Here is a 27,957-nt window from a genome sequence, read left to right as displayed (position 1 = left end):
ACATTTAACAACATTTTTACAAACATTTAATAACGTTCTCATTTTTTTCCTATAAATTGAAGTTGTTGTAGTTTTTAAATTGAAGTTGTAGTTTTTAAGATTAAGTTGTTGTAGTTTTTAAATTTAAGATGTTGTAGTTTTTAAATTTAAATAATAAATTATGTTTGGCCGTTGAAGATGGTTTTTTATCACAGAGCTATATTTGGTCCTATGACCCTTTGGCCCTCGGTTGGATATACTAAGAAATATGATACCAGCGATTCCAGGTAGATTTTAGATAAATTTGCAAAAATGTATCAGAGCTGCCCCGTTAGCCAAAATTTATTTTCCACATGTATTACGGCTTAAATGACCCAATATATGACAAGGCATGTTGAAAGCGTGAATTCTTCCAAGAATTAAAGTTCTTCCAATTGTAATAAGAGAACCTTCAACTTCAATGAAAAAGAAAAAGATTACACAAACTTTGACAGCACAACCTGCACCAAGAAAATCAGGCTGCTACCTTCTAAAATACAACAATTACAAAGAATGAAGGAGATTCCTGGTTTGATAAGAGAACAGTGATCACTTGTCATTCTGGGAATACGAGACAATCTTGACCTTCGACCAGCTTTGCAGATCGAATCACATCTCCGGATTTTATCTGCGAAAGAATCTCTCTCCCAGTAGTTGTGTATCTGCAAAAAGAAAAAACCCAGGATCATTTTATTTAAATCCGAGTTTGGTTACCTGCAAGAACAGTTCAGTAGTCAAAATACATACCCGAAAACTGAAAATTCTCCTTCATCAAATGATAATCCTCCCAAGCCAGCCTATAGGATATGAAGAAACAGTAAAGTCACTTTCAGATGAAAGAACTGTGAAACAACTCATGGATCCGACGTTCAAACATCTAAACTATATGGTTACTCTAAAGCTTGTCAAAGCCCAAGTTCGTTGTTTAATTAATTTAAACGTTGGTGCTTGCATTGCACTTACATATCTTTTACCATACAGATGGAAGAAAAACTGATACGGTGATGAGTACTCTTCAGAGACTTCACTATGTGCCATTGCAACTGCTCCGTAAACAGACAGTGGAAGAATTGGCAACTCCCCATCCTTCCATGAGGGAAAGAAAAAACAAAAACAAAGTACATGTAAATCAACTAACAAAGACAATTGCATACATGAAAATCATTTTGTTGATCAAAATGACGGAGTTGTAAAAGTATACGGCATAAGGATACCTGCACATCTAATTTTGTTCTGTACAAGGGCTCAAATTGCCCAGATGGCTTTATCTCTAGAGGAACACTGTTACCACTGTTCTTGTCAAGACCATTATATGAGAGAATAGTTTGGTTAGTAGAGCTGAGCTTTGTCCCATTGTATGCCTCATCAATTACCTGAAGAAATTTAGATTGTTTATGCATGCTTCAGCCAAGTAAAATTCATATGTAACTCGATAAAAAGTTCACAAGGACTATTACAACCAAAGACTCAAATTTAGATGGAATCAACAGAAGGCTAGCAGAACTATGATCACCCTGGTTCAACTCTAAATAAGGATTTAAAAAATGCCTCGACATAATTAGAGTTTCATTTCATATTATATAGCATATAAAGAAAAATAGGACAGTTCAACCACATGTAATTGGTGAGATAATACGCGATTTAGAACGAGAACAAGTATTGAGATTTCAATCTCGATGGGAAAATTTGAAAATAAAATACATTACTAGGCCTTTTCTTCTGGCCACTTCTAGTTGGCCCTAGAATATATGGATGAACTGCAGTGGCAATGCATATAAAAGGTAAAAGAAGCACAAAAATAGGAATAAGCAACATCCATCCACATAATTCGAAAAATTAGCCAATGTGAGGTTCAAATACCTTACCAGTTTTGCGAAATTCCCAGCTGTTAGTGGTGCTGAATATCCATCTATAACAACCTGTACAAAGGTATACTGATCAGAAGACACAATTACTTATTTCTTCCTACTGTTAATCCCAGCCCCGTTAAGCCGTTGTTATCAAGCATGTAACATCCCACATCGTCCAGGGGAGTGTATCATGTAAGCCTTATATGTATATTCTCATCTTTACCTAGCACGAGGCATTTTGGGAGCTCATTGGCTTCTGGTTCCACCGGAACTCTGAAGTTAAACGGGTTCCATGATGGGTGATCAACTGGGAAGTTCTCGTGTGAGTTCCTAGAAACAAAAACCGTGAGGGCGTGGTCGGAGCCCAAAACGGATAATATCGTGTTACGGTGGAGTCGAACCTGGAATGTGGTGGGGGCCGGGCCAAGATGTGACAAAGCATGTAATTAACATAAATGTATTTGACTTGATATCCTAGGATAAATGAAAATTTGATTCATATTCTAAATACTTACTAAGATGTATATTAGTTACATATTAGCTTTGTATAAATTATAATGCTAAAAAATAATGGTCATCAAATTCCAACAGATAAACATAAAACTTAATGGATACAACAAGCCATATATGACATTCGTCATATTTCCAGATTTTAAAACAGTTGTCAATGAATTCTGGCCAACCTTTAGGCATCAACATCGACAACCAAATATCATACTAAGTGTATCAAGTCTCGATATAGTGAAAATAGTTTTCAAAACAACACTATTAGCAGAATATTTTGTCTCATTCACCAAGAAACAGCAACAACATCGACAACCAGAACTTATGAAAAACAAAAAATAAAAAAGAATAATATCAGAAGATTCCAGATTGGGCGTACAATTATCCATTACTCAAATATGCGATATGTTATACCTGAATTGTAGCAGTCTTCCTTGGTTCACCACCAGCTTCAGGAGAAATGGTTGAACCATCACCTTTCTCAATTGTAAGTTCAACAGTCCCTCTCCCTGTAAATGTAAGCCTACACGTCTTAAAACAAAATATTGATATTCTACTTACAGCACAGATGATGTCATTGCAAAGTCTATTTACCAAATTATCACATATTTGGAGGTCTTTCAAACATAGGTTTGCGATGTATGACTTTTGTAAAGAGACCAATGAAGTTCTTATGAACATCCTGGAAAACTCATACATTTATTTTAGTTTCGTCCCTTTGCATCATTTTATCCTTATTCTAGGGATCTATGCTACATGCTAAAGAACCTGCTTCAAAAGTGTGAGACCACTCCGCCCCCAAAACTTAAGTTGTTACTGAGGAACTCAGGAATGGGCCATAATTATGTTTCTGTCTGTATGTTCCAAATAGCATAATCAGAGAAATAAACTTTTATTATTCCCATAGCTTCCGAAGAGGCTTCCATTTGTTGATTCAGATACTGAGTTATCTAGTATAAAAGGGAGGATCTAATGTTTTGTTTTGGTAATCAAAAGAATTTATTATCCAAAAGAGGCCAAAACCGAAAGAGCAAAGAACACCAGGGTCCAATAGGACCAACAAAAAAGATCAGGAAAACGACTGAATCTAATGCTATTATTTGCTTGTAGGTACCTGCAACAACCCCAGCTCTGCAATTGTATCCAGTGAAGATGCAAGGCCTACTGATACTTTATCTGGGTCCTTAACCTTATACATTGAAGAAGGGCTTGCAATCCGTTCTGGAAAACTAAGACAAATTAAAAAACTTTCTTATAGTTTCGGATAGTGACCGAGTTATCCTAGTTATTTAAACTAACATGCCGAACCATAAATCTACTCTTCTGTTTCTTTTCTTCTCCACAGTTTATTATGAGCAGCAAGAGTGCAGAAAGAGTAATAATCTAACATTATAAACAAGGTTTTCTTTACAAACGTAGAATTTGGCATAAGGCCAATTCTTTAAAAATGACAGTATATCACATAAAAATAATTGTCAAGTGAAATTTGATCAATTCCAAAAAAAGCAAAAAGATAAATTGTAAAACCTAACTATGGAACCCTAGTAACAATAGTTTCAATGTTTTTCTTCTATTATTTGAGTCAGATATCATACGGGCGCATGAGACATAGAAGTTGATATTATGATAACAGCCTTGTAATGATTTTTTTTCTTTCTTTCAAAGGGACATTCACATACCTTTCCATTGATAAGAGATGCATATAATATGGAACCCTTCTCCCTCAAGTCTGTTGGTACACTAGCCAGAATTGTATCCTTTTCGTCTGTTGCTATCTGATATACGGAAATATAATTTAGAAATTGTAAAATGCAACTGCTAACATGCATAGATGCATGATCGAAGGTGGAACATCAGACATTACCATGTAGCATGCTGTGAAAATTCAACTTACAAATTGCAGAATATAATTAAAAAGAGAATGTGGTTTCTGTATTTTAAAGCTCTTCACAATTACAATCAATATGGAGGGAAATTTCAGCAATCAGTACATAGTTTTCTGGCAGGTGGCCATGTTTGAGGCCCTTGGTGGATCTGACATCTTAAAATATGACAACTTTTTGAAATAAAATGAGAGAGGAGCCATGACAGTTAGAAAAGAAGGAAAGCTCCTTTAAATAACACTAATTTCGGTAACAATCTAATCTATCGCAAGAGGCTATAACCAATCCTTTGTTAACAGTTACTTCCCTTTGTAGTTAACACATCATATGCATTCCAAATAAAAATTTCTTATTAAATTATATTGTATTATGTGGATACCTTTAAAGCTTTCTTCACAATTCCTTCCATGGTTCCGTAAGGCTTTCTCGTGGAATTCTTAGCAAGTACAAAATTTCCTCCAAAGAGTCCTAGAAATGAAAGTAAGATGATCCAAAACTGATTAATATCAAAGGTAAGAGATCATGTATTTAAATCAATCATCAACAAGGACCTACCTGTATTGTTTTCATGTTTGTGTTTGCAGGGATAGCACTCCTTAAAGCTAGTTCTCCTGTTCTGGGAACCTTGGTGTCTGGTGAATAAAGAACTGCATTTGCAGGTGATGATACGGGCAAAACGTCCCAACCAACCAAAGGAAGTGGAGAAGATATTTGGACAAACACAAGGATCACAGCAATAAGACTTTCAAATTTGTTTAAGTAGAGAAGTTGATGTGTAGAAATTGGTAAGAGTACTATGCTGATCTTTGAGTTCCTGCATGACTGAAAGCCCATGTCAAGGAAAGAAAGACCTCGCAAAGGGCAATACTTTATATATTCCTAACAAATAAGAAAGACCTCACAAAGGGCAATAATTTTAAGCCACTGAGAAACGTGAGTTAGTGAGCTGCATTTGACTCTTCTTGTCGTGGAAGGTAAACTGACGATAACAGAATAACACATTTTTTAACATACAAAATTTGAAAAGTGACAGAAAACTAATTAAACTTGATATCGATCATGGAGCATATCCCAGTAACAAAGCATTTCCACTAGTATAAAATTCAAATTTGCCTCAAAAACTTGGAACGGCCCTAAGTTCTAGCACTTGCAATCGGGACACAGCCATTGTATAACTGCCATTGATTCAGCATGAATTCAGAGAATCTGCATTAAAAAAAAAAAAAAACACTAAAGAGGAGAAGAACAGAACAATTTAATACCAAAGAAGTACAAATGTAGACTTCCTCATCAACTATTTCATATATCACCCGCCTTCGCAAAACTCAAATTCAAACCAATGACAATCAAAACTACCAGAATCGTATCAAAACTACAGAAAAACACTACATTACTACAATCATTCCAACTATGTAGGCTTTGTTGGAAACCGATATATATATATATATATATATTGTGTTGGAAAATCAAATAAAAACAGGTTGTTAATGGTTAAAACAAGCTGTCAGTTTCTTTCCAGGGTGTTTTTCAGCAACTAAAAAGATCATTGCTTCCTCCATGTGTTAGCCGAAAGGAGATTGAAAGACAGCAGAGATGTGAGCTGCTGTGTGCAAGCCGAAAGGTGGTTATTACAACCTGCCATGATGCAATGCATGTGTATGCCAACTATCAAAGTTGCTGCATGTGTTTGAAAGGATGTAAAGATGTGGAACACCATCATTCATTATATGTATTGTTGGATTGTTTATTTTTTCAGTTTTGTATAAATAGGCCATCTTGCTAAGCCTTAGAGCATCCCATCCGAATCCCATTTCCCATTCTCATTTTCAGCTTGTAAGCTATTGATTTTTGTAAAACTCTCTTTTCATATGTCAAAGTCCAAGTTTTCTTTTCAAAGCTTGTTACTTCCCTCATTTCTCTATTTCTTTGTCCAATTTTATTGAGAGTGAAAGTGATAGGTGTGATAGAGTTTGTAAACTTATCACCCACATATTTTGGTATTGAGTTAGTAAACTTCTCAATTCCAACAGTTGGTATCAGAGCCAGAATACCATTCTGGCAGGTGCAGCAGTTATGGCATCCAACTTAGTGCAGCTCCAAGTTCCCACATTGAAGAAAGAAAATTATGAAAGATGGTGCATCCAATTCAAAGCATTGTTTGGATCACAAGAGCTATGGGAAGTTGTCAGTAGTGGGTATGTTGTACCCACTACCGAGCAAGAAGCCACATATACTGCAGATCAAAGTAACACTCTCAAGGATTTACGAAAGAAGGACCAGAAGGCGTTGTATCTTCTTTATCAAGGATTAGAAGATTCAACGTTCGAGAAGGTTGCAGAAGCAACAACGAGCAAGCAAGTATGGGACACACTCAGTACAATCTACAAAGGAGTAGATCGAGTCAAGAAAGTGAGGTTACAGTCACTTCGAGCAGATTTTGAAACTGTTCACATGAATGAAGGGGAAAGCATCTCCGACTATCACTCAAGGCTCATTGTGATAGTAAATCAGATGAGGAGAAATGGCGAGAGACTCGATGAAGTACGAGTTGTGGAGAAGATACTCCGGTCACTCACATCTAAGTTTGAGCATGTGGTGACTGCCATTGAGGAATCCAAGGATTTGGAGGCGATGAGCGCAGAGGAGCTACTAGGATCCCTCCTAGTTCACGAGCAACGCATTCAGAAGAATGCAAGCCCCACAACACTAGAGCAAGCTTTGGAGTCAAAGTTGAATATTGACAAACCAAATGGAGGTCGTGGGCAGTGGAACTCACGTCGTGGGAGTTCATCCAACCGTAGCCGAGGACGAGCCCGAGGAAGAGGTCGAGGCTATGCACAAAATCGAGGTCAGTCTCAGGAGTGGAGATCTACTCGAGGAAAGGCGCATATCCAGTGTCACAACTGTAAGCAATATGGACACTATGCCAATGAATGTTCACATAAAAATGGTGAGCATGTCAACATGGCAGAATCAAGTGGAAATACTGATAAAGAACTTACAGTCTTGCTAGCACACCATGATTCCAGTAGCCAACAAGATGTTTGGTATTTGGACTCTGGTGCAAGCAATCACATGTGTGGAAAGAAGGAGTTTTTTGCCGAACTCAAAGATGGGGCCTATGGATCTGTAAGTCTTGGTGACTCCTCAAAGTTGCCAGTTGAAGGCAAAGGGAAGATCAAGATCATCCAGAAGGATGGTAGAGAAGAATACATCTCCGATACCTACTACATACCAGGTATGAAGAGCAACATTCTGAGCATTGGTCAACTGCTCCAGAAAGGGTACATTATACATATGGAGAACATGCTTCTCACTCTCAGGAATGCAAGGAGAAAGCTTATTGCACGTATTCGAATGTCAAAGAACCGGATGTTCCCGTTGAATTTGAACACAAAGATTGGAAGCTGCAACATCGGTGTAATGGAAGATGAGTCATGGAAATGGCATCTTCGATTTGGCCATCTTCATTTCAATGGCCTAAAGTTGCTGTCAAGTGGAGGAATGGTTCGTGGTCTACCCCAAATTGAAGCCACACGCCAAGTATGTGAAGGTTGTGTGCTTGGCAAGCAAGCACGACTATCGTTCCCTGTTGGTGATACATGGAGAGCAAAGGCACCACTGCAGTTGGTGCACACAGATATATGTGGTCCATTGGATCCCATGTCTTATGGAGGTAATAGGTATTTTATTACTTGCATTGATGATTTCAGTAGGAAGACTTGGGTTTATTTTCTCAAGGAGAAGTCGGCTGCCCTAAAAATCTTCAAGGAGTTCAAGGCTCACAGAGGCTGAAAACAACCACAAGCTTGTGGCTGTGAGATCAGATAGAGGTGGAGAGTACACCTCCAATGCTTTCCAAGCATACTGCAAGGAGCAAGGAATTAGGCATCAACTGACTGCTGCCTATACCCCACAGCAAAATGGGATAGCCGAAAGAAAGAATCGAACCATCCTTGACATGACAAGGTCCATGCTTAAGGAGAAGAATTTGCCAAAATAATTGTGGGCAGAAGCTGTAGCTTGTTCGATTTATTTGTTGAATCGATGTCTAACAAAGAGTGTCAAGAGGATGACACCACAAGAAGCTTGGAGTGGATACAAGCCGAGTGTTGCACACCTAAGAGTTTTTGGGTGTGTTGCATATGCTCAGGTTCCAGAAGCCAAGAGGAGAAAGCTCGATGATCGAGGTGAAAAGTGTGTGTTTGTGGGCTATAGTGAAGAGTCCAAGGCATACAAGCTCTACAACCCACTAACTGGCAAACTAGTGGTTAGTAGAGATGTCATCTTCAATGAGGAAGAGGCATGGAAGTGGAACAACAAAGAAGTCAGTAAAGAGAAGATCGTTTCCACTGATTTTGAAGAACCAGAAGTTGTACCACCTGTTGAGCAACAACCTGCTCAAACAATCACCACAACTCCAGTGCACAGAATTGCAAGGAGTGGTCCTACATCTAGTGAAGAAAGCAGCTCTTCAACTCCAGTGAGACTAAGAAGTCTCACCGAGATATATGGACAAGAAGAAGAAGAAGAAACCAACCTTTTCTGCTTGTATGCAGACCACGAGCCTCTCTCTTTCAATGAAGCTGTGGAAGAAGATCGTTGGAGAATAGCCATGGAGGAAGAAATCCATGCCATCGAGAAGAATGACACTTGGGAGTTGACAAAGCTCCCACCAAATCAGAAGGCAATTGGTGTCAAGTGGGTGTACAAGATCAAACGCACTGCAGATGGGAGTGTGGATCGGTACAAATCAAGGCTTGTAGCAAAGGGCTACAAACAGAAGTATGGAGTGGACTATGATGAAGTCTATGCTCCAGTTGCAAGACTTGACACGGTAAGATTACTAATCTCTCTTGCCGCTCATCATAAATGGAAAATTTATCAACTAGATGTCAAGTCAGCCTTCCTTAATGGAGTACTTGAGGAAGAAGTGTACGTGGAACAACCAGAAGGCTTCCAAGTACAAGGAGAAGAAAAAAAGGTGTATCGTTTGAAGAAGGCTTTGTATGGCCTCAAGCAAGCACCACGAGCTTGGAACTCAAGGATTGATAACTACCTTCACCAAAATGGATTTCAGAAATGTCCATACGAGCATTCAGTTTACATGAAGAATGGTACAAAAGGGGAGTTCTTAATTATTTGTCTCTATGTAGATGACTTGCTGTTTACAGGAAATAATGAAGCAATGTTCTAAGAGTTCAAGCAATCCATGTTCAGTGAATTCGAGATGACTGACAATGGATTAATGTCATACTTTCTTGGCATAGAGGTGAAGCAAGAAAGTGACGGTATCTACATCTCTCAACAAAAGTACATGAGAGATATATTGGAGAAATTCAATATGGACAAGTGCAATATTGTCAACACTCCAGTTGCAACTGGATTGAAGCTGTCCAAGGAAGGAGAAGGTGAGTTTGTAAACTCAACCGTGTACAAAAGCTTGGTTGGAAGCCTAAGGTACCTTACAATCACAAGACCTGATATAGTTTATGGAGTTGGACTCGTGAGTCGGTACATGGAAACACCAATGGAGTCTCATTGGCTGGCTGCCAAGAGAATCTTGAGGTACATAAGAGGTATTCTAAACTATGGTCTGTTTTATAATTTTGGTGAAGATGCAAAATTATTTGGTTATTCGGATAGTGATTGGGGAGGTGACCAAGATGAAAGGAAAAGCACAACTGGCTATGTGTTTTTTCTAGGATCAACAGCTTTCTCATGGACTTCAAAGAAGCAATCAATTGTTGCTTTGTCATCGTGTGAAGCCGAGTACGTTGCTGTAGCCTCAACCGTGTGTGAGGCAATTTGGTTAAGAAATCTGTTGAAGTCAGTGTGTCATCCACAAGTGGAATCGACTGTGATTCATGTGGATAACATCTCAGCTATCAAGCTTGCTAGGAATCCAGTCCAACATGGAAGAAGTAAGCACATCGATACCAGGTTCCATTTTTTGAGGGATCATGTGAAGCAAAAGACAATTGAGCTTGTCTATTGTCACACGAAGGAACAAGTGGCAGATATCTTCACTAAGCCACTGCCAGTTGAGCCATTCAAGTTGCTACGTGAAATGCTAGGGATAAAGGCGTTTTAATTTGAGGAGGTGTGTTGGAAAATCAAATAAAAACAGGTTGTTAATGGTTAAAACAAGCTGTCAGTTTCTTTCCAGGGTGTTTTTCAGCAACTAAAAAGATCATTGCTTCCTCCATGTGTTAGCCGAAAGGAGATTGAAAGACAGCAGAGATGTGAGCTGCTGTGTGCAAGCCGAAAGGTGGTTATTACAACCTGCCATGATGCAATGCATGTGTATGCCAACTATCAAAGTTGCTGCATGTGTTTGAAAGGATGTAAAGATGTGGAACACCATCATTCATTATATGTATTGTTGGATTGTTTATTTTTTCAGTTTTGTATAAATAGGCCATCTTGCTAAGCCTTAGAGCATCTCATCCGAATCCCATTTCCCATTCTCATTTTCAGCTTGTAAGCTATTGATTTTTGTAAAACTCTCTTTTCATATGTCAAAGTCTAAGTTTTCTTTTCAAAGCTTGTTACTTCCCTCATTTCTCTATTTCTTTGTCCAATTTTATTGAGAGTGAAAGTGAGAGGTGTGATAGAGTTTGTAAACTTATCACCCACATATTTTGGTATTGAGTTAGTAAACTTCTCAATTCCAACATATTGTACTTAATCAATTTGCAGTCAAGCATTAATGCAGTAAGTTCATTATATAACAAGTATCCCATATTACATTTAGTTCGACTATGTTGTGATAACTGGAGCAGTCATGCTTCTGGTTGAAAAGAATGCAGTTCTTCTACTCGTTTAAGACTTTAAGTTCCAAAGGTGATAGAACCCTAGATATTGCGGAACAACTCTTCACGGGTAGGGAACTGGATTATATATACACAGCTTTCATCTAACTTCCATCTATCGTGGAAATTAGTTTCCTGCGGTTGCTGGCAGTTTTCACCGAGCAGTGGATAAACAGTTATCATTTGTTGCATGTTATCCACGTATCCTTAATTAAAGAAGTAGTTTTCCACGCTTACAACTCCTTAATCAGTTTATAACGTGTTTATAACGTATAGGCAACATAAGATTAATACTTATAATGTTAGTCAAGTCCAACTAGGTATCTAACATTCTCCCACATGGACACAGACTAAACATTATAATCAAAGTTGTTGGTACCATATATTGGGCCTCGTATATTTGGGCATTGGGCCTCACACTAAAGCCCATACTTTGTAAAAGAATAGGAGCCCCTTATTCTATAAAAGGGGACTCCTTCCCTCATTCTAAGGGAGGCAAAGAGCCAAGCCTAAGAAGGCTAAAAGAAGCTCTCATTACATTCAGGAGAGACCTCACACTACCGAGGCTCTCCTCTCCCTTCTCTTCTTTCTCTGGGGGGACTTCCCCCAAACACTTGTATCCATACACTTACAGAGAAACAGAATCAACTACAGTGTGGACGTAGCCCAAACATTGGGGTGAACCACGATAAAATCCTTGTGTTCTTTGTGTTCTTCGTGTTCTTGAGCGTTTGTGCAGATTCACGGTCGGATTTACGTTGTTCCAAGACCGCTCCGGTTTTGTGCATCAACATTTGGCGCCGTCTGTGGGAAACGACACGAAAAGCTATGTCGGTTCTCTTTCATTTTTTTTCATCAAATCTCACCACCACCGTGAATCTGCTCAACTGCGCTCACACACTTTCAACGGAGACCCGCTCAACTGCGCTCAGAAACACCATGCAAAAGATAGGTCTTCAATCATTGATCGTATATATACCACGATCCTAATCTAACGATCCTTTCTCAGCTTGAGCTAACACTGAGAGGAGAGAAAGGGATCGAGAGAGACGTTTCTTGCGTGTCAGTACATTTGACTGGATCATGGCCTCGTTCACTCAGCCCGAAGATGACTCAGTCCCGATCACCGTGTCAACTCGCCCGTTCGACGACGACGGTTATCTGGGTTACGACCCGCGACTCCCCTCCCAGCGATTCGACTCCTTCGTCGACACCGAGTCGCTCAAGGACTCCGCTACCGATTCCCCAATCTTCCACGGCTCCGCCGCAGGCGATGCTTTCGCCACTCAGCCTGCGTCGGAGGCTTTCTCTCCTCCGTCGATCTACGCCGAATCGAATGGACAGGGCTTCGATGAAGGTTTTGGCGGGTCCGACGATCCAATTTTGCCGCCTCCTTCGGAGATGCTGTCCGAGGAGGGCTTCGCTCTCAGAGAGTGGAGGAGACTTGTTGAAATCTTTCTCTCCTTGGACCGCATCGGGGAAGTCTTTCTCTCCTTAAACTCAGATGGGTTGTCTTGGAAATCGCTCGAGCCATTGGAAAATGATGACTCAATTTTTTTGGGCAATTTTTCAGAGTAATTGCTGCTTTAGAACTTCAATTTGGTTCATGCTTTTGTTTAATGTCAAACTGAAATGATTATAGTGAAATGAGATCTGTAGCTGTGATCCAGTGAAGTGTTCACAAAAAAGCTGAAAAGTCAAGGTTTAGTGCTTTCGAAGAGGCGAAAATGGCGTCGTGGGATCACTTGGGAGAAATTGCAAATGTGACTCAGTTGACGGGCCTAGACGCTGTGAGGTTGATTGAACTGATAGTCAAGGCGGCAAACACGGCACGAATGCACAAGAAGAATTGCAGGCAATTTGCACAGCATTGGAAGCTGATCGGGAACTTGTTGGAGCAACTGAAAATCTCGGAGCTTAAGAGGTATCCGGAGACAAGGGAGCCTCTGGAGCAGCTCGAGGAAGCTCTGAGGAGGTCTTACATTTTGGTCAATAGCTGCCAAGACCGGAGCTATCTGTATTTGCTTGTAATGGGATGGAGCTGGGTAGTACCACTGCACATGATTTGCAGGTGCAAGTGCAGGTGCAGGACATCAGGAAAAAGAGGGAGTGCAGCAACATTAGTGAGGAACAGAAGAAGTGGAAGCTCCACTCCACCTTCCATCATACCCAACAGCAAAAGAAGAGACAGAAGGAATAACAAGAAAGTGGAACGGGTTTGGTGGGAAATATCCCACACCCCATTGTCGGCCAAGGAAAGAAAAAGAAAAGAAAAAAGAAAGAAAAGAAAAAAGAAAGAAAGAAAGAAAGAAAAGAAAAAAGAAAGAAAAGGAAAAAGAAAAGAAAGAAAAGAAAAAGAAAGAAAAGGAAAAAGAAAGAAAAGGAAAAAGAAAAGAAAGAAAAGAAAAAGAAAAAAGAAAAGAAAAAGAAAAAAGAAAAGAAAAAGAAAAAGAAAAGAAAAAGAAAAACGTTTTCTTTTCAGAAAACCACCCATTATGTCTCCACCATGCCTCCACCGAAAAAAAAGGGAGAAGATTCTTTTCCTTTGAATATTTTATTATTTTATTATTTTTATGATTATGATTAAAATAATTATTATAAAATAATTATTATATTATTTCTATATCATGATGACTCATGATTAAATAATATAATTATTATAAATGATATCACATGATTAATTCCACGTTATTGATTTATACAATCATACTTATGCTGTCATTTGTTGTCAGGAATTATCGAGCAACCAGCTCTACTGATCAACATTGATCTCTTGCCCAACCAGGACATCCACTTGCTTGGACACCAACAAGCTCAGACACCATTCATTTTGGGCACTTACAAAATCAAACCCAACTTACAGACCCAAGTCATGTCGAGAATCAACTCATACTAAGTACACATTGACATAAAGTATGTACTTGCAACCAGGAATGCCACGAGCCGAGCCGCCTTGCTGCGAACGTAGCCTATTACCGAGCAACCTGGCAATGGGCATCGACTCCGGCCGAGCAACCTCTCGCCGCGAGCATAAGCCTGTAGCCAAGCAACCTTGCAATGAGCATCGACTCCAGCCGAGCAACCTCTCGCTGCGAGCATAAGCCTCTAACCAAGCAAGTTCTCACCGCGAGCGTAAGCCTCTAACCAAGCAGCCTCGCAACGGGCATCACCTCCGGCCGGGCAACCTCGTAACGTGTGCTACCTCTAGCTGAGTATTACTTTATGTTAAGCGTTGACTCATGTTGAGTACTGGTTCAAGATAGCATCTAGTCACTTCGGCCCACACATGGACTGAATTTGAAGTCTCCAGCCAAAAGACTCTCTTGACTGAAGACTTGGGGGACTCCTGTTGGTACCATATATTGGGCCTCGTATATTTGGGCATTGGGCCTTGTATTTGGGCCTCACACTAAAGCCCATACTTTGTAAAAGAATAGGAGCCCCTTATTCTATAAAAGGGGACTCCTTCCCTCATTCTAAGGGAGGCAAAGAGCCAAGCCTAAGAAGGCTAAAAGAAGCTCTCATTATATTCAGGAGAGACCTCACACCACCGAGGCTCTCCTCTCCCTTCTCTTCTTTCTCTGGGGGGACTTCCCCCAAACACTTGTATCCATACACGTATAGAGAAACAGAATCAACTACAGTGTGGACGTAGCCCAAACATTGGGGTGAACCACGATAAAATCCTTGTGTTCTTTGTGTTCTTCGTGTTCTTGAGCGTTTGTGCAGATTCACGGTCGGATTTACGTTGTTCCAAGACCGCTCCGGTTTTCCAAGACCGCTCCGGTTTTGTGCATCAACAAAAGTCATGCCCTTTATAACACTGATACCTTATGTGATCACATCGAGTTTCACGCTTACTAACTTCCCTTCATCTACTATAATTAATTCAAGTATTCGAACTTCAGAAAATCATGTGTTTATAGACAACACAAGCACCCTGAAACCACAAACACTTAAGACTAATATCTAGAAATAAATTTTAGACTTTTCAATGAATTTATATTCCTTCATTCATTCAAAACAGTCATTTCATGGATCATCTTTGGAAGATCCTGAGCATTCATCGAGTTGCATCCCTCGAATTATTCATGTCTAATCATCAAAACACCATAATACACATATACATGTATACAGTCAGCAACTCAGACAACCAATAGGCTCAATAAGTGCATATGACACAGTAGGTCTTGATATTGAACAACATAGTGACATTCGAATTCATATTTGAAATATACATGTGACTTACAATAAGTTTTTCTCACTCCCACACTTCAGCAGATTCTACAGATTCAAGCACTCCCATTTTAGAGACATGATCCTTGAATGCTCCTACTGCCAATGGCTTAGTCAGAGGGTCAGCTATCATTGAATTTGTTTCAATGTGCTCAATTGTGATTTCACCCTTTCTCACATGTTCTTTCACTGATAGATATTTGATGTCCATCAACCTTGTTGCCTCAGACTTCTTGTTATTCTTAGAGAAAAATACTGCAGCTTTGTTATCGCAGTATATGGTTAGTGGTCTCGAAATTGAATCAACAATAGTCATGCAGCTGATTAAATTTCTTAACCACAAGCCTCTCTTGGTAGCTTCAAAGCATGCTATAAATTCAGCCTCCATGGTTGATGTGGCTAGTGCTTTTTGTTTAGCACTTTTCCATGATACAGCTGCTCCTGCCAAGAAGAACAAGTAGCCACTCGTGGATCTCCTGTCATCCACACAACCTGCAAAGTCAGCATCTATGTAGCCAACTAGTTCCAAGTTCTCTACTTTCTTGTAAACCAACATAAAGGATTTTGTCCTTTGCAAGTATCGTAACACTTTCTTGGCTGCAACCCAATGTTGTTCACCGGGGTTCGACTGCTTTCTTCCCAACACACTGATGGCAAATGCCAAATCAGGTCTAGTGCAGACCTTTGCATACATCAAGCTTCCTACTAGGGATGCATAAGGCTTATTGACCATGCTTTGTTTCTCAATTTCATTCCTCGGACACTGAGACTTATTCAACCTGTCTCCCTTTCCCATTGGTACTTCTCCATTGGCACAAGTTTGCAGATTGAATCTGTGCAACACTTTTTCAATGTATGACTTTTGTGAGAGTCCCAACAATCCTCGAGCCCTATCTCTTTTGATCTCTATACCAAGCACATATGATGCATTTCCCATATCCTTCATCTCAAAGGTTTTAGATAACAATCTCTTAGTTTCAAGCACAAGATTAAGATCATTGCTTGCCAAGAGAATATCATCCACATAAAGCACGAATAAAATGAATCTAGATCTAATAACCTTGAGATAAATACAATCATCGATCTTATTTTCACAAAAACCAAAAGAAGTTACCTTTTCATCAAATTTCAAGAACCATTGTCTCGAGGCTTGTTTTAGGCCGTACAACGATTTTTTCAACTTACAAACCATGTTCTCCTCACCTTCTTTAATGAAACCAATAGGCTGTTCCATATAAATATCTTCCTCCAAATCACCATTCAAGAAGGTTGTCTTTACATCCATCTGGTGCAATTCTAGGTTATAATGAGCCACAAGGGCCAACACAATTCGAAGTGAATCTTTAGTCGATACAGGAGAAAAGGTTTCTGAGTAGTCAACTCCCTCAGTTTGTGTATAGCCCTTAGCCACCAGTCTGGCTTTGTGCCGCTCAATTCTTCCAGTCGAATCCTTTTTAGTTTTGAACACCCATTTACACCCCACTACCTTGATATTATCTGGTGCATGAACTAAAGTCCAAACATTATTTGTTTGCATGGATTTAAGTTCATCATACATTGCTTCCTGCCATAATTCAGATTGTGAACCACTCATAGCTTCTTGATAAGTAACAGGATCATCCGATATGCCTGCATTCAGTTCCACCTCTTGAAAGTACACAAAATAATCATCTGGTATCACTGACCTCCTAACTCGTTGTGGCATCACCCTTCTTTCATTTACAGATGCTTGTATTGGTTGACTAGTTGATGCATGTGATGGAGTAGAGGTTGTATCAACACTTGTAACATGTGTGTTGACATTTGTAACAGGTGTGCCACTTTGCAAATTAAAATCTCCAATATGAAAGCATTGGACTCAAATATTCTATTTGAGAGATTTAATGCATAAAATCTATAACCCTTTGATTTATCAGGAAATCCCACAAAGTGACATGAAATTTTTCTCGAATCTAATTTCTTTTCAGCAGGATTATACATCCTAGCTTCTGCACTACAACCCCAAACATGCATTTGATTCAAACTTGGCTTTCTCCCTGTCCACAACTCGAAAGGAGTTCTGCAAACTGACTTACTAGGAACTCGGTTTAGGATGTAATTTGACATCTTCACAGCTTCACCCCATAAGAACTGTGGAAGTGTTGAACAACTCATCATGCTTCTAACCATTTCGATCAGTGTTCTATTTCTCCTCTCAGCCACTCCATTTTGTTGTGGCGTGCCTGTAGTAGTGTACTGTGCTTGTATACCACACTCCTCTAAGTATTGAGCAAAATGCCCCTTAGATTGAGGCCATCTCCAACCGAAGGGTCCAGAGGGCCAGAGGGCCGAAAATAGCCCTAAAACCGTCTTCAACTGAGGGCTAGGCCAGAGGGCTCTGGAATCTGGGAAGGCCCCACGGAATTTCAAAGGGCCAAAGGGCTGGTTGCTTCCGGCCAGCCAGCCAGCCCCGAGCTGGCTATTTTTTTTATATATTTTCCCTATTGCTGTCGGTTATAATCGACAGCATTAAAGAAGGATTTTTTAATACTGTCGATTATAACCGACAGTAATAGGTATTCATAGGCAAAAAAAAATTTATTTACTATTAGTGTCAGTTATAACCGACACTAATAGTTTGAATTTTTTTTTTAATATAACGGCTAACTAGTCAGCTAGCTGTTGGGTTTCATTTGATTTTTTTTTTTTTTACATTTTTATTATTATTTTTTATTTACAAAAATTTTCATATAACTTCTATTTTTTCATATAACTTCGATTTTTTCTATTTTTTCCTATAACTTCTATTTCACAAAATTTATTTCATATTTTTTTTAAATTCCATTTTTTTCCTATAACTTCTATTTCACAAAACTTGTTTCATATTTTTTTTTTTCAATTCCATTTTTTTCTATAACTTATATTTCACAAAATTTGTTTCATATTTTTTTTAAATTCTATTTTTTTCCTATAACTTCCTAAGCCATTGGATTTGACGTCATGTTGATGTCACTTAACCGTTGGATTTGAATTTAAGTTGTAGTTTTTAAATAATAAATTATATTTGGCCCTCGGTTGGAGACGGTTTTTTGTGAAAGGGCTAAAACGAGCCCTCTGGCCCTCTGGCCCTTGGTTGGAGACGGAGGCAAATATGGCTCTTTACTGTTCATTAAAATATTAATACCTTGGAGAATCTTGGAGGGCCAAAGGGCTAAAACGAGCCATCTGGCCAGCCATCGGTTGGAGATGGCCTGACATGCCTCAGTGTACTTGCCATAGTATTCACCTCCTCTATCGGACCTTAGAATTTTAATGGACAACTCCAACTGTTTCTCTACTTCAGTTTTAAATACTTTGAAACAATTCAACACTGAAGATTTTTCTGAGATCAAATAAAGGTATGAAAACCTTGAGTAATCATCAATAAAAGTCACGAAATAAATGTTCCCACATATTGTTTTATTTGGGAAAGATCCACAAACATCAGAGTGGATAATTTCTAATAGTTTTTTACTTCGAACTAAAGTCTTTTTCTTAGTTTTAGTCATTTTCCCCTTAAAACACTCAATGCAGTTTTCGAAATTTGAGAAATCCAAAGCGAGCAAAATTTTATCCTTAATCATGCGATCCATGAGTCCTAGCAAGATCTCTATATCTTGCTTCCACCGTTTGAAATTGCCACCACTTAATGGTTCAACAGATGAAAGGCTAAGAGCAGATGAATTCACTGGAGCAGTCAAGGAAACGTTAGTCACAAAGAAAAGAGTAGGCAGTTACTGCTGCAAGTTTACATCGCACTTTTGAGTGAAAATCATAAATTGGCTTCCATATTGCATATATTGGCTATAATATTCCATAATCGCAAAAACATATCAAGTCTTTGGACTGGACAATTGCAAACTTTTACAGGGAATGATTCATACAATTTATTAACCTTCATGCAATTTATATATATTTCCCTTTTTTTGAGAAATATATGAACATGCCATGAATCTTTTAAGACCCCTTTAATAGCCAAGAGATACAATAACAATATTCACTTTGATGAATATCTGAAGTACATCAAGTACTGCATTACTCGAGAGATATATAATGTATTTCAAACATATCATCACACTTTTATCATAATAATAAAGCAGTGAAACGAATCTAGGACTTGTTATTTGGCTCTAATACCAAATGTTGGAAACCGATATATATATATTGTACTTAATCAATTTGCAGTCAAGCATTAATGCAGTAAGTTCATTATATAACAAGTATCCCATATTACATTTAGTTTGACTATGTTGCGATACCTGGAGCAGTCATGCTTCTGGTTGAAAAGAATGCAGTTCTTCTACTCGTTTAAGACTTTAAGTTCCAAAGGTGATAGAACCCTAGATATTACGGAACAACTCTTCACGGGTAGGGAACTGGATTATATATACACATCTTTCATCTAACTTCCATCTATCGTGGAAATCAGTTTCCTACGGTTGCCGGCAGTTTTCACCGAGCAGTGGATAAACAGTTATCATTTGCTGCATGTTATCCACGTATCCTTAATTAAAGAAGTAGTTTTCCACGCTTAGAACTCCTTAATCAGTTTATAACGTATAGGCAACATAAGATTAATACTTATAATGTTAGTCAAGTCCAACTAGGTATCTAACAGGCTTCACATATCACATACAAAATCACAATTTCGCAACAATTTCAGAGCTTTCGAAAACCCAAAAACCAGAATTTGAAGAAACCAAGTATATGAGTAAGATCAAGGCCAACCTTTGGATGATTGTCATTGGACATGCAATGAACTTTGGAGCGGCCTGATCTTTCTGGGTTTTTCCTATTGGCGTAAGTCTATTTTTTAGGAGAAAAGGAATCTAAATATATTTTGTAATTATTAGAGCCATGTTTTAGGAAGGATATTGTAATCTTTTTTTTTTCTTTTTGTAACGAGGATTGAATGTTTTTTTATTCAGGATTATGGAATACAGAAAAGTTAAGCCATAAAATTCTATTTGGCCTCAAGAGCCAGGTTTGCAGTAACCCTTGAAACTATAAAACAATATTTTCTTCCGCAGCTATGTTCGGTTGACTTGTTCCTGCACTGCTTGTTGCAAAAATCGGTCAGGCCTTATATATTGGATTTGCAGCAGTGTGATCTTGTTGCTGCCATGTGTGGTGTTCTGCCTTTGCAATTGTGTCGTGTATTGGTGTGTTTGTTCTACAATTGATGTTGCTTGTAATCGTAGTTCTCAATTGTTGTGATATATGCCCGTGTAAGAGCTACAGAAGTGGATTTCTGCTTGATGCCTTATTGCAACGTGTAAATTTGTGTTGGTAAAAAAAAAAGGAACTGATGCAGCTACTTGCTGCCTTGGGCAGCATGTGAAAACATGTGGTCTTGTCTTTTTTGTGAGTGTTGCATTAGAGGAAGTAATAGATGCTGATTGTTTTCGATATAGAGAATTGTCACAACAGTATTGTATACTTGTCATCGTGCTTTCCTGCTTCAATTACTACGTATTGGTATAATTGTTGCATATTAGTAATTATCGTGTACTGTAGTCTCAATTGTTATTACAATGACCAATACCAGTTGAATTTTAGATTCTGGTGCAACGGATCATATGACGTATGATAGAACTTTGTTTCAGTCCATGAAAGATCCTTATAGGAAGTGTGTGGCAACTGCCAATGGTACTACTGCTGCTGTTGTTAGAGTAAGAACAGTGTCTCTTACACCTTCTCTTCCCTTACATAATTGTTTATTGGTTCCTTCATTGTCTCATCACTTATGGTCTGTGTCTCATCATATATCCTTCATTTTGCTTGCTTCAGGATATTCAGACAAAGGAGATCATTAGGCGTGGCACTAAGAGAGAGGGGCTATATTATGTGGATGACGTGGTTCCGAGAAGAACTAATTTGGTTCATGCGTCATATAATAGTAATCTACAGAAGGTATTATTATTGCATCGTCGTTTGGGGCATGCATCGTATCAAAACTACAGCAAAACACTATATTACTATAATCATTCACAAATAACATAAAAAATCACAATTTCACAACAATTTTAGAGCTTTCGAAAACCCGAAAACCAGAATTTCAAGAAACCAAGTATACGAGTAGGATCAAGGCCAACCTTTGGATGATTGTCATTGGACATGCAATGAACTCTGGAGCGGCCTGATCTTTCTGGGTTTTTCCTCTTGGCGTAAGTCTATTTTTTAAAAGAAAAGAAATGTAAATATTTTGTAATTATTAGAGTCATGTTTTAGGAAAGATATTGTGTTCTTTATTTTTGTTTCCTTTTGTAACAAGGATTGTATGCACTTTTATTTAGGATTATGGAATATAAAAAAATTGAGCCGTAAAATTCTATTTGACATCAGAGCCAGGTTTGCCGTAACTAAGGTCTAAAATATCGATGATATCAGAAATATCGGTAATCCAAAAACACGGAAATTTTGATGGAAGTATCGGGATATTATCGATATCGATAAAAATTGAATAAAAACCATGGAAATTGTAAGAAAAACTTGGAAATTTTTATTGAAACTTTGCAGGATGTTTATTTAGTCAATTATCTATTAGTTTATTACAAAATATTGGAAGGAAATGCATTGCATGATGAATTTAACTGATTTAAGTTGATCATATAGCGAGCTGGCAAACATTGTGAGTGTAGAAAATATGTAGTAATTAATGAAAGAAGTTTAAACACACCATAATTATTTATATATAATGAATTAGTACAATATTTTACACTTTATACATTACATGGTAAGATACATGAGTGACTTAGTACCACATAGAGTTCCTATCAAGGTCTAAAATATCGATGATATCAGAAATATTGGTAGTCCAAAAACACGGAAATTTCGATGGAAATATCAAGATAATATCGATATTTTAGACCTTGGTCGTAACCCTAGAAATTGTAAAACAATATTTTCTTCCGCTGCTGTGTTCGATCGACTTGTTTATGCGCTGCTTGTTGCAGAAATCAGTCAGGGCATGTATATTGGATTTGCAGCAATGTGATCTTGCTACTACCATGTGTGGTGCTATGCTTTTGCAATTATGCCATGTATTGGTGTGTTTGTTCTACAATTGCTGTTGCTTGTAATCGCAGTTCGCAATTGCCGTGATATCTACCTGTGTAAGAGCTATAGAAGTTGATTTCTGCTTGATGCCTTATTGCAGCTTCTAAAATTGTGTTGATAAAAAAAAAAAGGAACTGATGTGGCTGCTTGCTGCCTTGGGCAGCGTGTGAAACCATGTGGTCTTGTCTTTTCCATGAGTGTTGCATAAGAGGAAGTAATATTTGCTGATTGTTTTCGATATAGAGAATTGTCACAATAGTATTGTATACTTGTCATTGTGCTTTCCTGCTTCAATTACAGTGTATTGGTATAATTGTTGCACATTAGTAATTATCGTGTATTGTAGTCTCAATTGTTATTACAATGACCAATACCAGTTGGATTTTAGATTCTGGTGAAATGGATCATATGACGTATGATATAACTTTGTCTCAGTTCATGAAAGATCCTTATAGGAAGTGTGTGGCAACTGCCAAAGGTACTACTGTTGCTATTGTTGGAGCGGGAACAATGTCCCTTACACCCTCTATTCCCTTACATAATTGTTTATTGGTTCCTTCATTGTCTCATCACTTATTGTCTATACCTTAAGTCACTGAACAATTAGATTGTGTTGTATTAATATATCCTTCATTTTGCTTGCTTCAGGATATTCAGACAAAGGAGATCATTAGGCGTGGCACTAAGAGAGAGGGGCTATATTATGTGGATGACGTGGTTCCTAGAAAAGCTAATTTGGTTCATGTGTCACGTAATAGTAATCTACAGAAGGTATTGTTATTGCATCGTCGTTTGGGGCATGAATCGTGTGGTTATTTGAAACATATATTACCTGATCTATTCAATGGTATTGAAGACTCAGAATTGAAATATGAAGTATGTATTTTAGCCAAAATTCATCGTGCTTCATTCCCTCCAAGTATGAATTGAAGATCTTCTTTGTTTGCGCTAGTACACTCTGATGTGTGGGGGCCTTTCCCTATTAGTACTACTACAAGAATTAGGTGGTTTGTTACTTTCGTGATTGATTGCACTTGTATAACGTGGTTGTTGTTGAAATGTCTCACATCGACCGTATCAATGAGAAAATAAGAGTTTAAATATCCTAACCTCACTACAACTAATACCGAGACCTTTTATGATAAAACCTCACACCTGACGGATTATGCAGGTGGTAATTACCAAGTTGGGGACAATATCGATGTTGTTGGAAGTGGGTCGTATGACATGTCTCTCTAATATTTCTACATGGTATCAGAGCCAAGGAGTGAGCTTGTACTGTACTGCCACGTGATGGGTAGGTTCCCTTGGCTCGGCATAATCATGGTGGGTCTCTTGGCCCCGCCTGTAGGGTGAGTCCTCTTGGCTCCACATGGTTGTCGATGTGTAGATCTCCCAGGTGTGACCCACTAATTGGGTCCTACGTGAGAGGGCGTGTTAAAATGTCCCACATCGACCGTATCAATGAGAAAAATAAGAGTTTAAATATCCTAACCTCACTTCAACTAATACCGAGGCGTTATGTGATAAAATCTCACACCTGACGGATTATGCAGGTGGTAATTACCAAGTTGGGGACAATATCGGTGTTGTTGAAAGTGGGCCGTATGGCCCGTCTCTCTGATAATTCTACAGTTGTATGTGTTGAAAAATAAAAGTGAGGTTTGTGATGTGTTTCGTCTGTTTCAACAGATGATTAAAACTCAGTATTCCTCTGATATTAAAGTTTTGCATTCTGACAATGGTAGAGAGTACATATATTCTGAGTTATCCCGGTTTTTACAAGATCGTGGAATTATTCATCAAACCACCTGTCCGTATACTCCGCAACAAAATGGGGTTGTTGAGAGGAAAAATCGTCATATCTTGGAAATTTCTCATGCCTTGCTTATTGGTGCATCCGTGCCTAAACAATTTTGGCATGAAGCCGTTACCTATGTCATATATGTGATTAACCATATGCCATCCTGGGTTGTGAACTTTCGTACACATCTCCAAGTGTTGACATAATTTGTTCTCGTAATGTCCACTAAAACTCTTACTCCTCGTGTGTTTGGATGTGTAGCCTATGTTCATATTCACAAGATTCATGATAGTAAATTAGATTCATGTGCTTTCCGGTGTGTCTTTCTTGGGTTTACTCCCCAACAGAAAGGGTATAAGTGCTACCACCCTGAAACTCACCATATGTATGTGTTGTATTTTTATGCGAAACGGAAGTGAATTCTAACAAAGTACCAATATCAACATCGTAAGTGAAAGCTAAAACAAACAATTTCAAACTAACACAAGAGATTTACGTGGTTCGGCGTAAAGCCTACGTCCACGAGCGAAGCATGGCGAGGAATTTCACTAAACAAACGGAGATTACAAAAGAGTTTTTAAACTCTCACAACCCAAATCCCACAAATTACAAACCCTATACCAAACGAGTAAAGAATCCAAAACTAACGGAGAAGATTCTCCCAAATTACTCTCTAACTCACAAACTCACAAATTGACTCTCACCAAATTGCCACATGAATGAGCCACACTAAATACACTAACCCTAAGGTCCTATTTATAGTGCATAGGACTTAGGTTACAATAAGAATCCTAATAGGAAATAAATCCAAATCCTAATCAAATAGGTAATTAATAAAAGCTCTCCACCAAGGAAACTAACTAAGAAGTCAAAACCAAACCCAAATAGGACACCAAAACCAAATAAGTAACACAAACCTAATTTATTGCATCATCCTAATTTTGAGCCAAAAACCCAACAGTATGTAACCATAGATGTTACTTTCTCGGAATCCGAGTATTTTTATGCTTCGATTCCATCACCTGGGAGAGAATACTAGTGGTGATCTTGGGTGGTTGGAGATACCAGACAATGTAATATGTAGCTCAGGGGGAACGTGTATTGAAAACGAAAATTGTGACGGCTCTCGGCAAGACACTACTAAGAATGAAGACAGCGAAGACAGTGAAGGCTCTCGGCAACAGCTTGCTGAAAATTGGACTAATGTTCAGCTGCCAGGCATTGAAACAGTTGATATTTCTCGGCAACAGTCTGCCTAGTATGATGCAAAATATCGGCATGAGTCTACCGAACCAGCATCTACCGAACCCGTACCCCCTTTCTCTGAAGCTCAATAGTGCAACCCAATGTGTCTTCTCTGAATATTTCTGAGGTACAACTGATGCTCGTGTAACTAATCCAGATAATATTATGAGTACGTATAAGTTGCCGCCAAGGTAAAATCGTGGTGTTCATCCTGACAAGTTTTCTCCTAAATGAAAAGTGAAGTATCCAATAACTAATTATGTGGCATGCTCAAACCTTGCACCGGAATGTCAAACCTAGGTAAATAATGTGGAAGCAATCCAAGCACCAACCAGAGTTGAGTAGGCCTTGAAGGATCCTAAATGGGCTGCTGTAATAAATGAAGAAATGATGGCACTGCATAAGAATGATATGTGGGAGGTAACAGAGCTACTAAAAGGAAAAAAACTGGTTGGATGTAGATGGGTCTTTACAATCAAATACAAGGCAGACAGATCAGTGGACAGGTATAAAGCAAGGTTAGAGCAAAGGGTTATACACAAACATATAATATTGATTATTAGGAAACTTTTTCACCAATAGCGAAGATGAATACAGTACGAGTTCTTATTTCTTTAGCTGCAAATTTGAATTGGCCACTGAAACAGTTTGATGTAAAAAATGTTTTTCTTCATGGGCACTTGGAATAAGAAGTATACATGAATTTTCCTCCAGGGTATAATGCCGGAGGCAAAACCGGAGTATGTAGGTTGCGAAAGTCACTTTACGGGCTTAAGCAATCACCTAGTGCATGGTTTGGTAGATTCACTCAAGTTATGAAGAGGATTGGGTATTATCGAAGTCACTCTGATCACACGTTATTTGTGAAACGGAGAAGTGGTAAAGTGACGGCCTTAATTATTTATGTGGATGACATGATAATACCGGGTGATGATTCGGAGATGAAGAATTTGGGAGATTTGAAATATTTCCTTGGAGTGGAAGTCGTCAGGTGATGATTCTAGAGGTATTTTCTTGTCTCAATGTAAATATGTTCTGGATTTACTAAAGGAAATAAGCATGATGGGATGTAAACCTTTGGACATTCCCATCACAAAGAAACATTATTTGGGGATTTATCCAGATCAGAAGCTAGTTGACAAAGGTAGATATCAAAGGCTAAAAGGGAGGCTGATTTATTTGTCTCACACTCGTCCGGATATTGCATATGCCATAAGTGTGGTTACTCAGTTTATGCACTCACCAAGTGTGGATCATATGGCAGCAATAATGAGAATCTTGGCATATTTGAAGTCTGCCCTGGGAAAGGGAATTTTGTATGAACATCATGGACATATGAGGATTGAGGGATTTACTGATGTTGATTGGGCATGTGATGTGACTAACAAACGGTCTACATCTGGGTATTTCACATTTGTTGGAGGTAATTTGATTACGTGGCGGAGCAAGAAGCAGAATGTGGTATCATGATCCTCTGCCGAAGCCAAGTATAGGGGTATGACACATGGTGTGTGTGAGATCCTTTGGCTACGAAAGTTGCTTTGGGGTCTTGGTTTTAAACAGAAGGAGGCGATGAAATTGTATTGTGACGATAAGTCTGCTAGAGAAATAGCTGATAATCCAGTGCAACATGACTGGACTAAGCATGTTGAGGTTAATAGACATTTTATCAAAGAAAAGCTAGAAAAGAAGTTTGTGTAAATACCATTCGTGAACTCAGAGGAACAACTTGCGGATATCCTACTCATGCTGTGTGTAGTAGGAGGTTCGATGACTCACTTATCAAGTTGGGCATACGTAACATCTATGCTCCAACTTGAGGGGGAGTATTGGCGTAAGTCTATATTTTAGGAGAAAAATAATATAAATATTTTGTAATTATTAGAGTCATATTTTAAGAAGGATATTGTGTCGTTTATTCTTGTTTCATTTTGTAACAAGGATTGTATGTACTTTTATTCAGGATTATGGAATACAAAAAAGTTAAGCCGTAAAATTCTATTTTTCCGATTGAAGCAAACTATGAAATGGGTTGGCTTTAAATTCGGCCTTCGAGTGGAGGGAGCAATGGGAACATTGAGAGATAGCTTGTGAGAGACAATGGCGGAGGATAGAGGGAATGCCATGGCAGGCTCGAGCTGGAAGTTGGGAGTTGCAGAGAGGTTTTGGCGCGCCTCATCCCTTAAACGCCTATCTGGAATATGGGTTTTGTATGGTTGCGGATGTGAATAATTTATACGGTTATTTTCAAGTTTATTATGAGCCGTTAGATCAAAGCCTCCATATCTAACCGTTAAAAAAGGAGAAAATTTTCACCGAAACACGTGGTGGTACACCATGTGTCACTATATCAACGGTAGAATATGTGTACTAAAAAGTTAATAACTTAAAAAATATAATTTTCTACCAATTATATAAAAATATGCGGTATACCATCCATATCCATTTTCCTAGTTACAATAAAAAAAATTATTCTGAGCCGTTAGATCAAAGCCTCCAAATCTAACTGTTAAAAAACCGGTAAA

The 27,957-nt window shown here is 38.5% G+C and overlaps 1 pseudogene; it reads right to left on the bottom strand.

Annotated features, from left to right (window-relative positions):
* Positions 1–549: 549 nt before the first annotated feature.
* LOC126588370 (peptidyl-prolyl cis-trans isomerase CYP37, chloroplastic-like) lies at positions 550–27,558 on the bottom strand (annotated as a pseudogene).
* Between the last annotated feature and the right edge of the window lie 399 nt (positions 27,559–27,957).

This window comes from Malus sylvestris, chromosome 11 (assembly GCF_916048215.2).
Source record: "Malus sylvestris chromosome 11, drMalSylv7.2, whole genome shotgun sequence".
NCBI lineage: Eukaryota > Viridiplantae > Streptophyta > Magnoliopsida > Rosales > Rosaceae > Malus > Malus sylvestris.
Note: the sequence above shows the minus strand (reverse complement) of the source record. Positions and strands in the feature narration are given on the sequence as shown.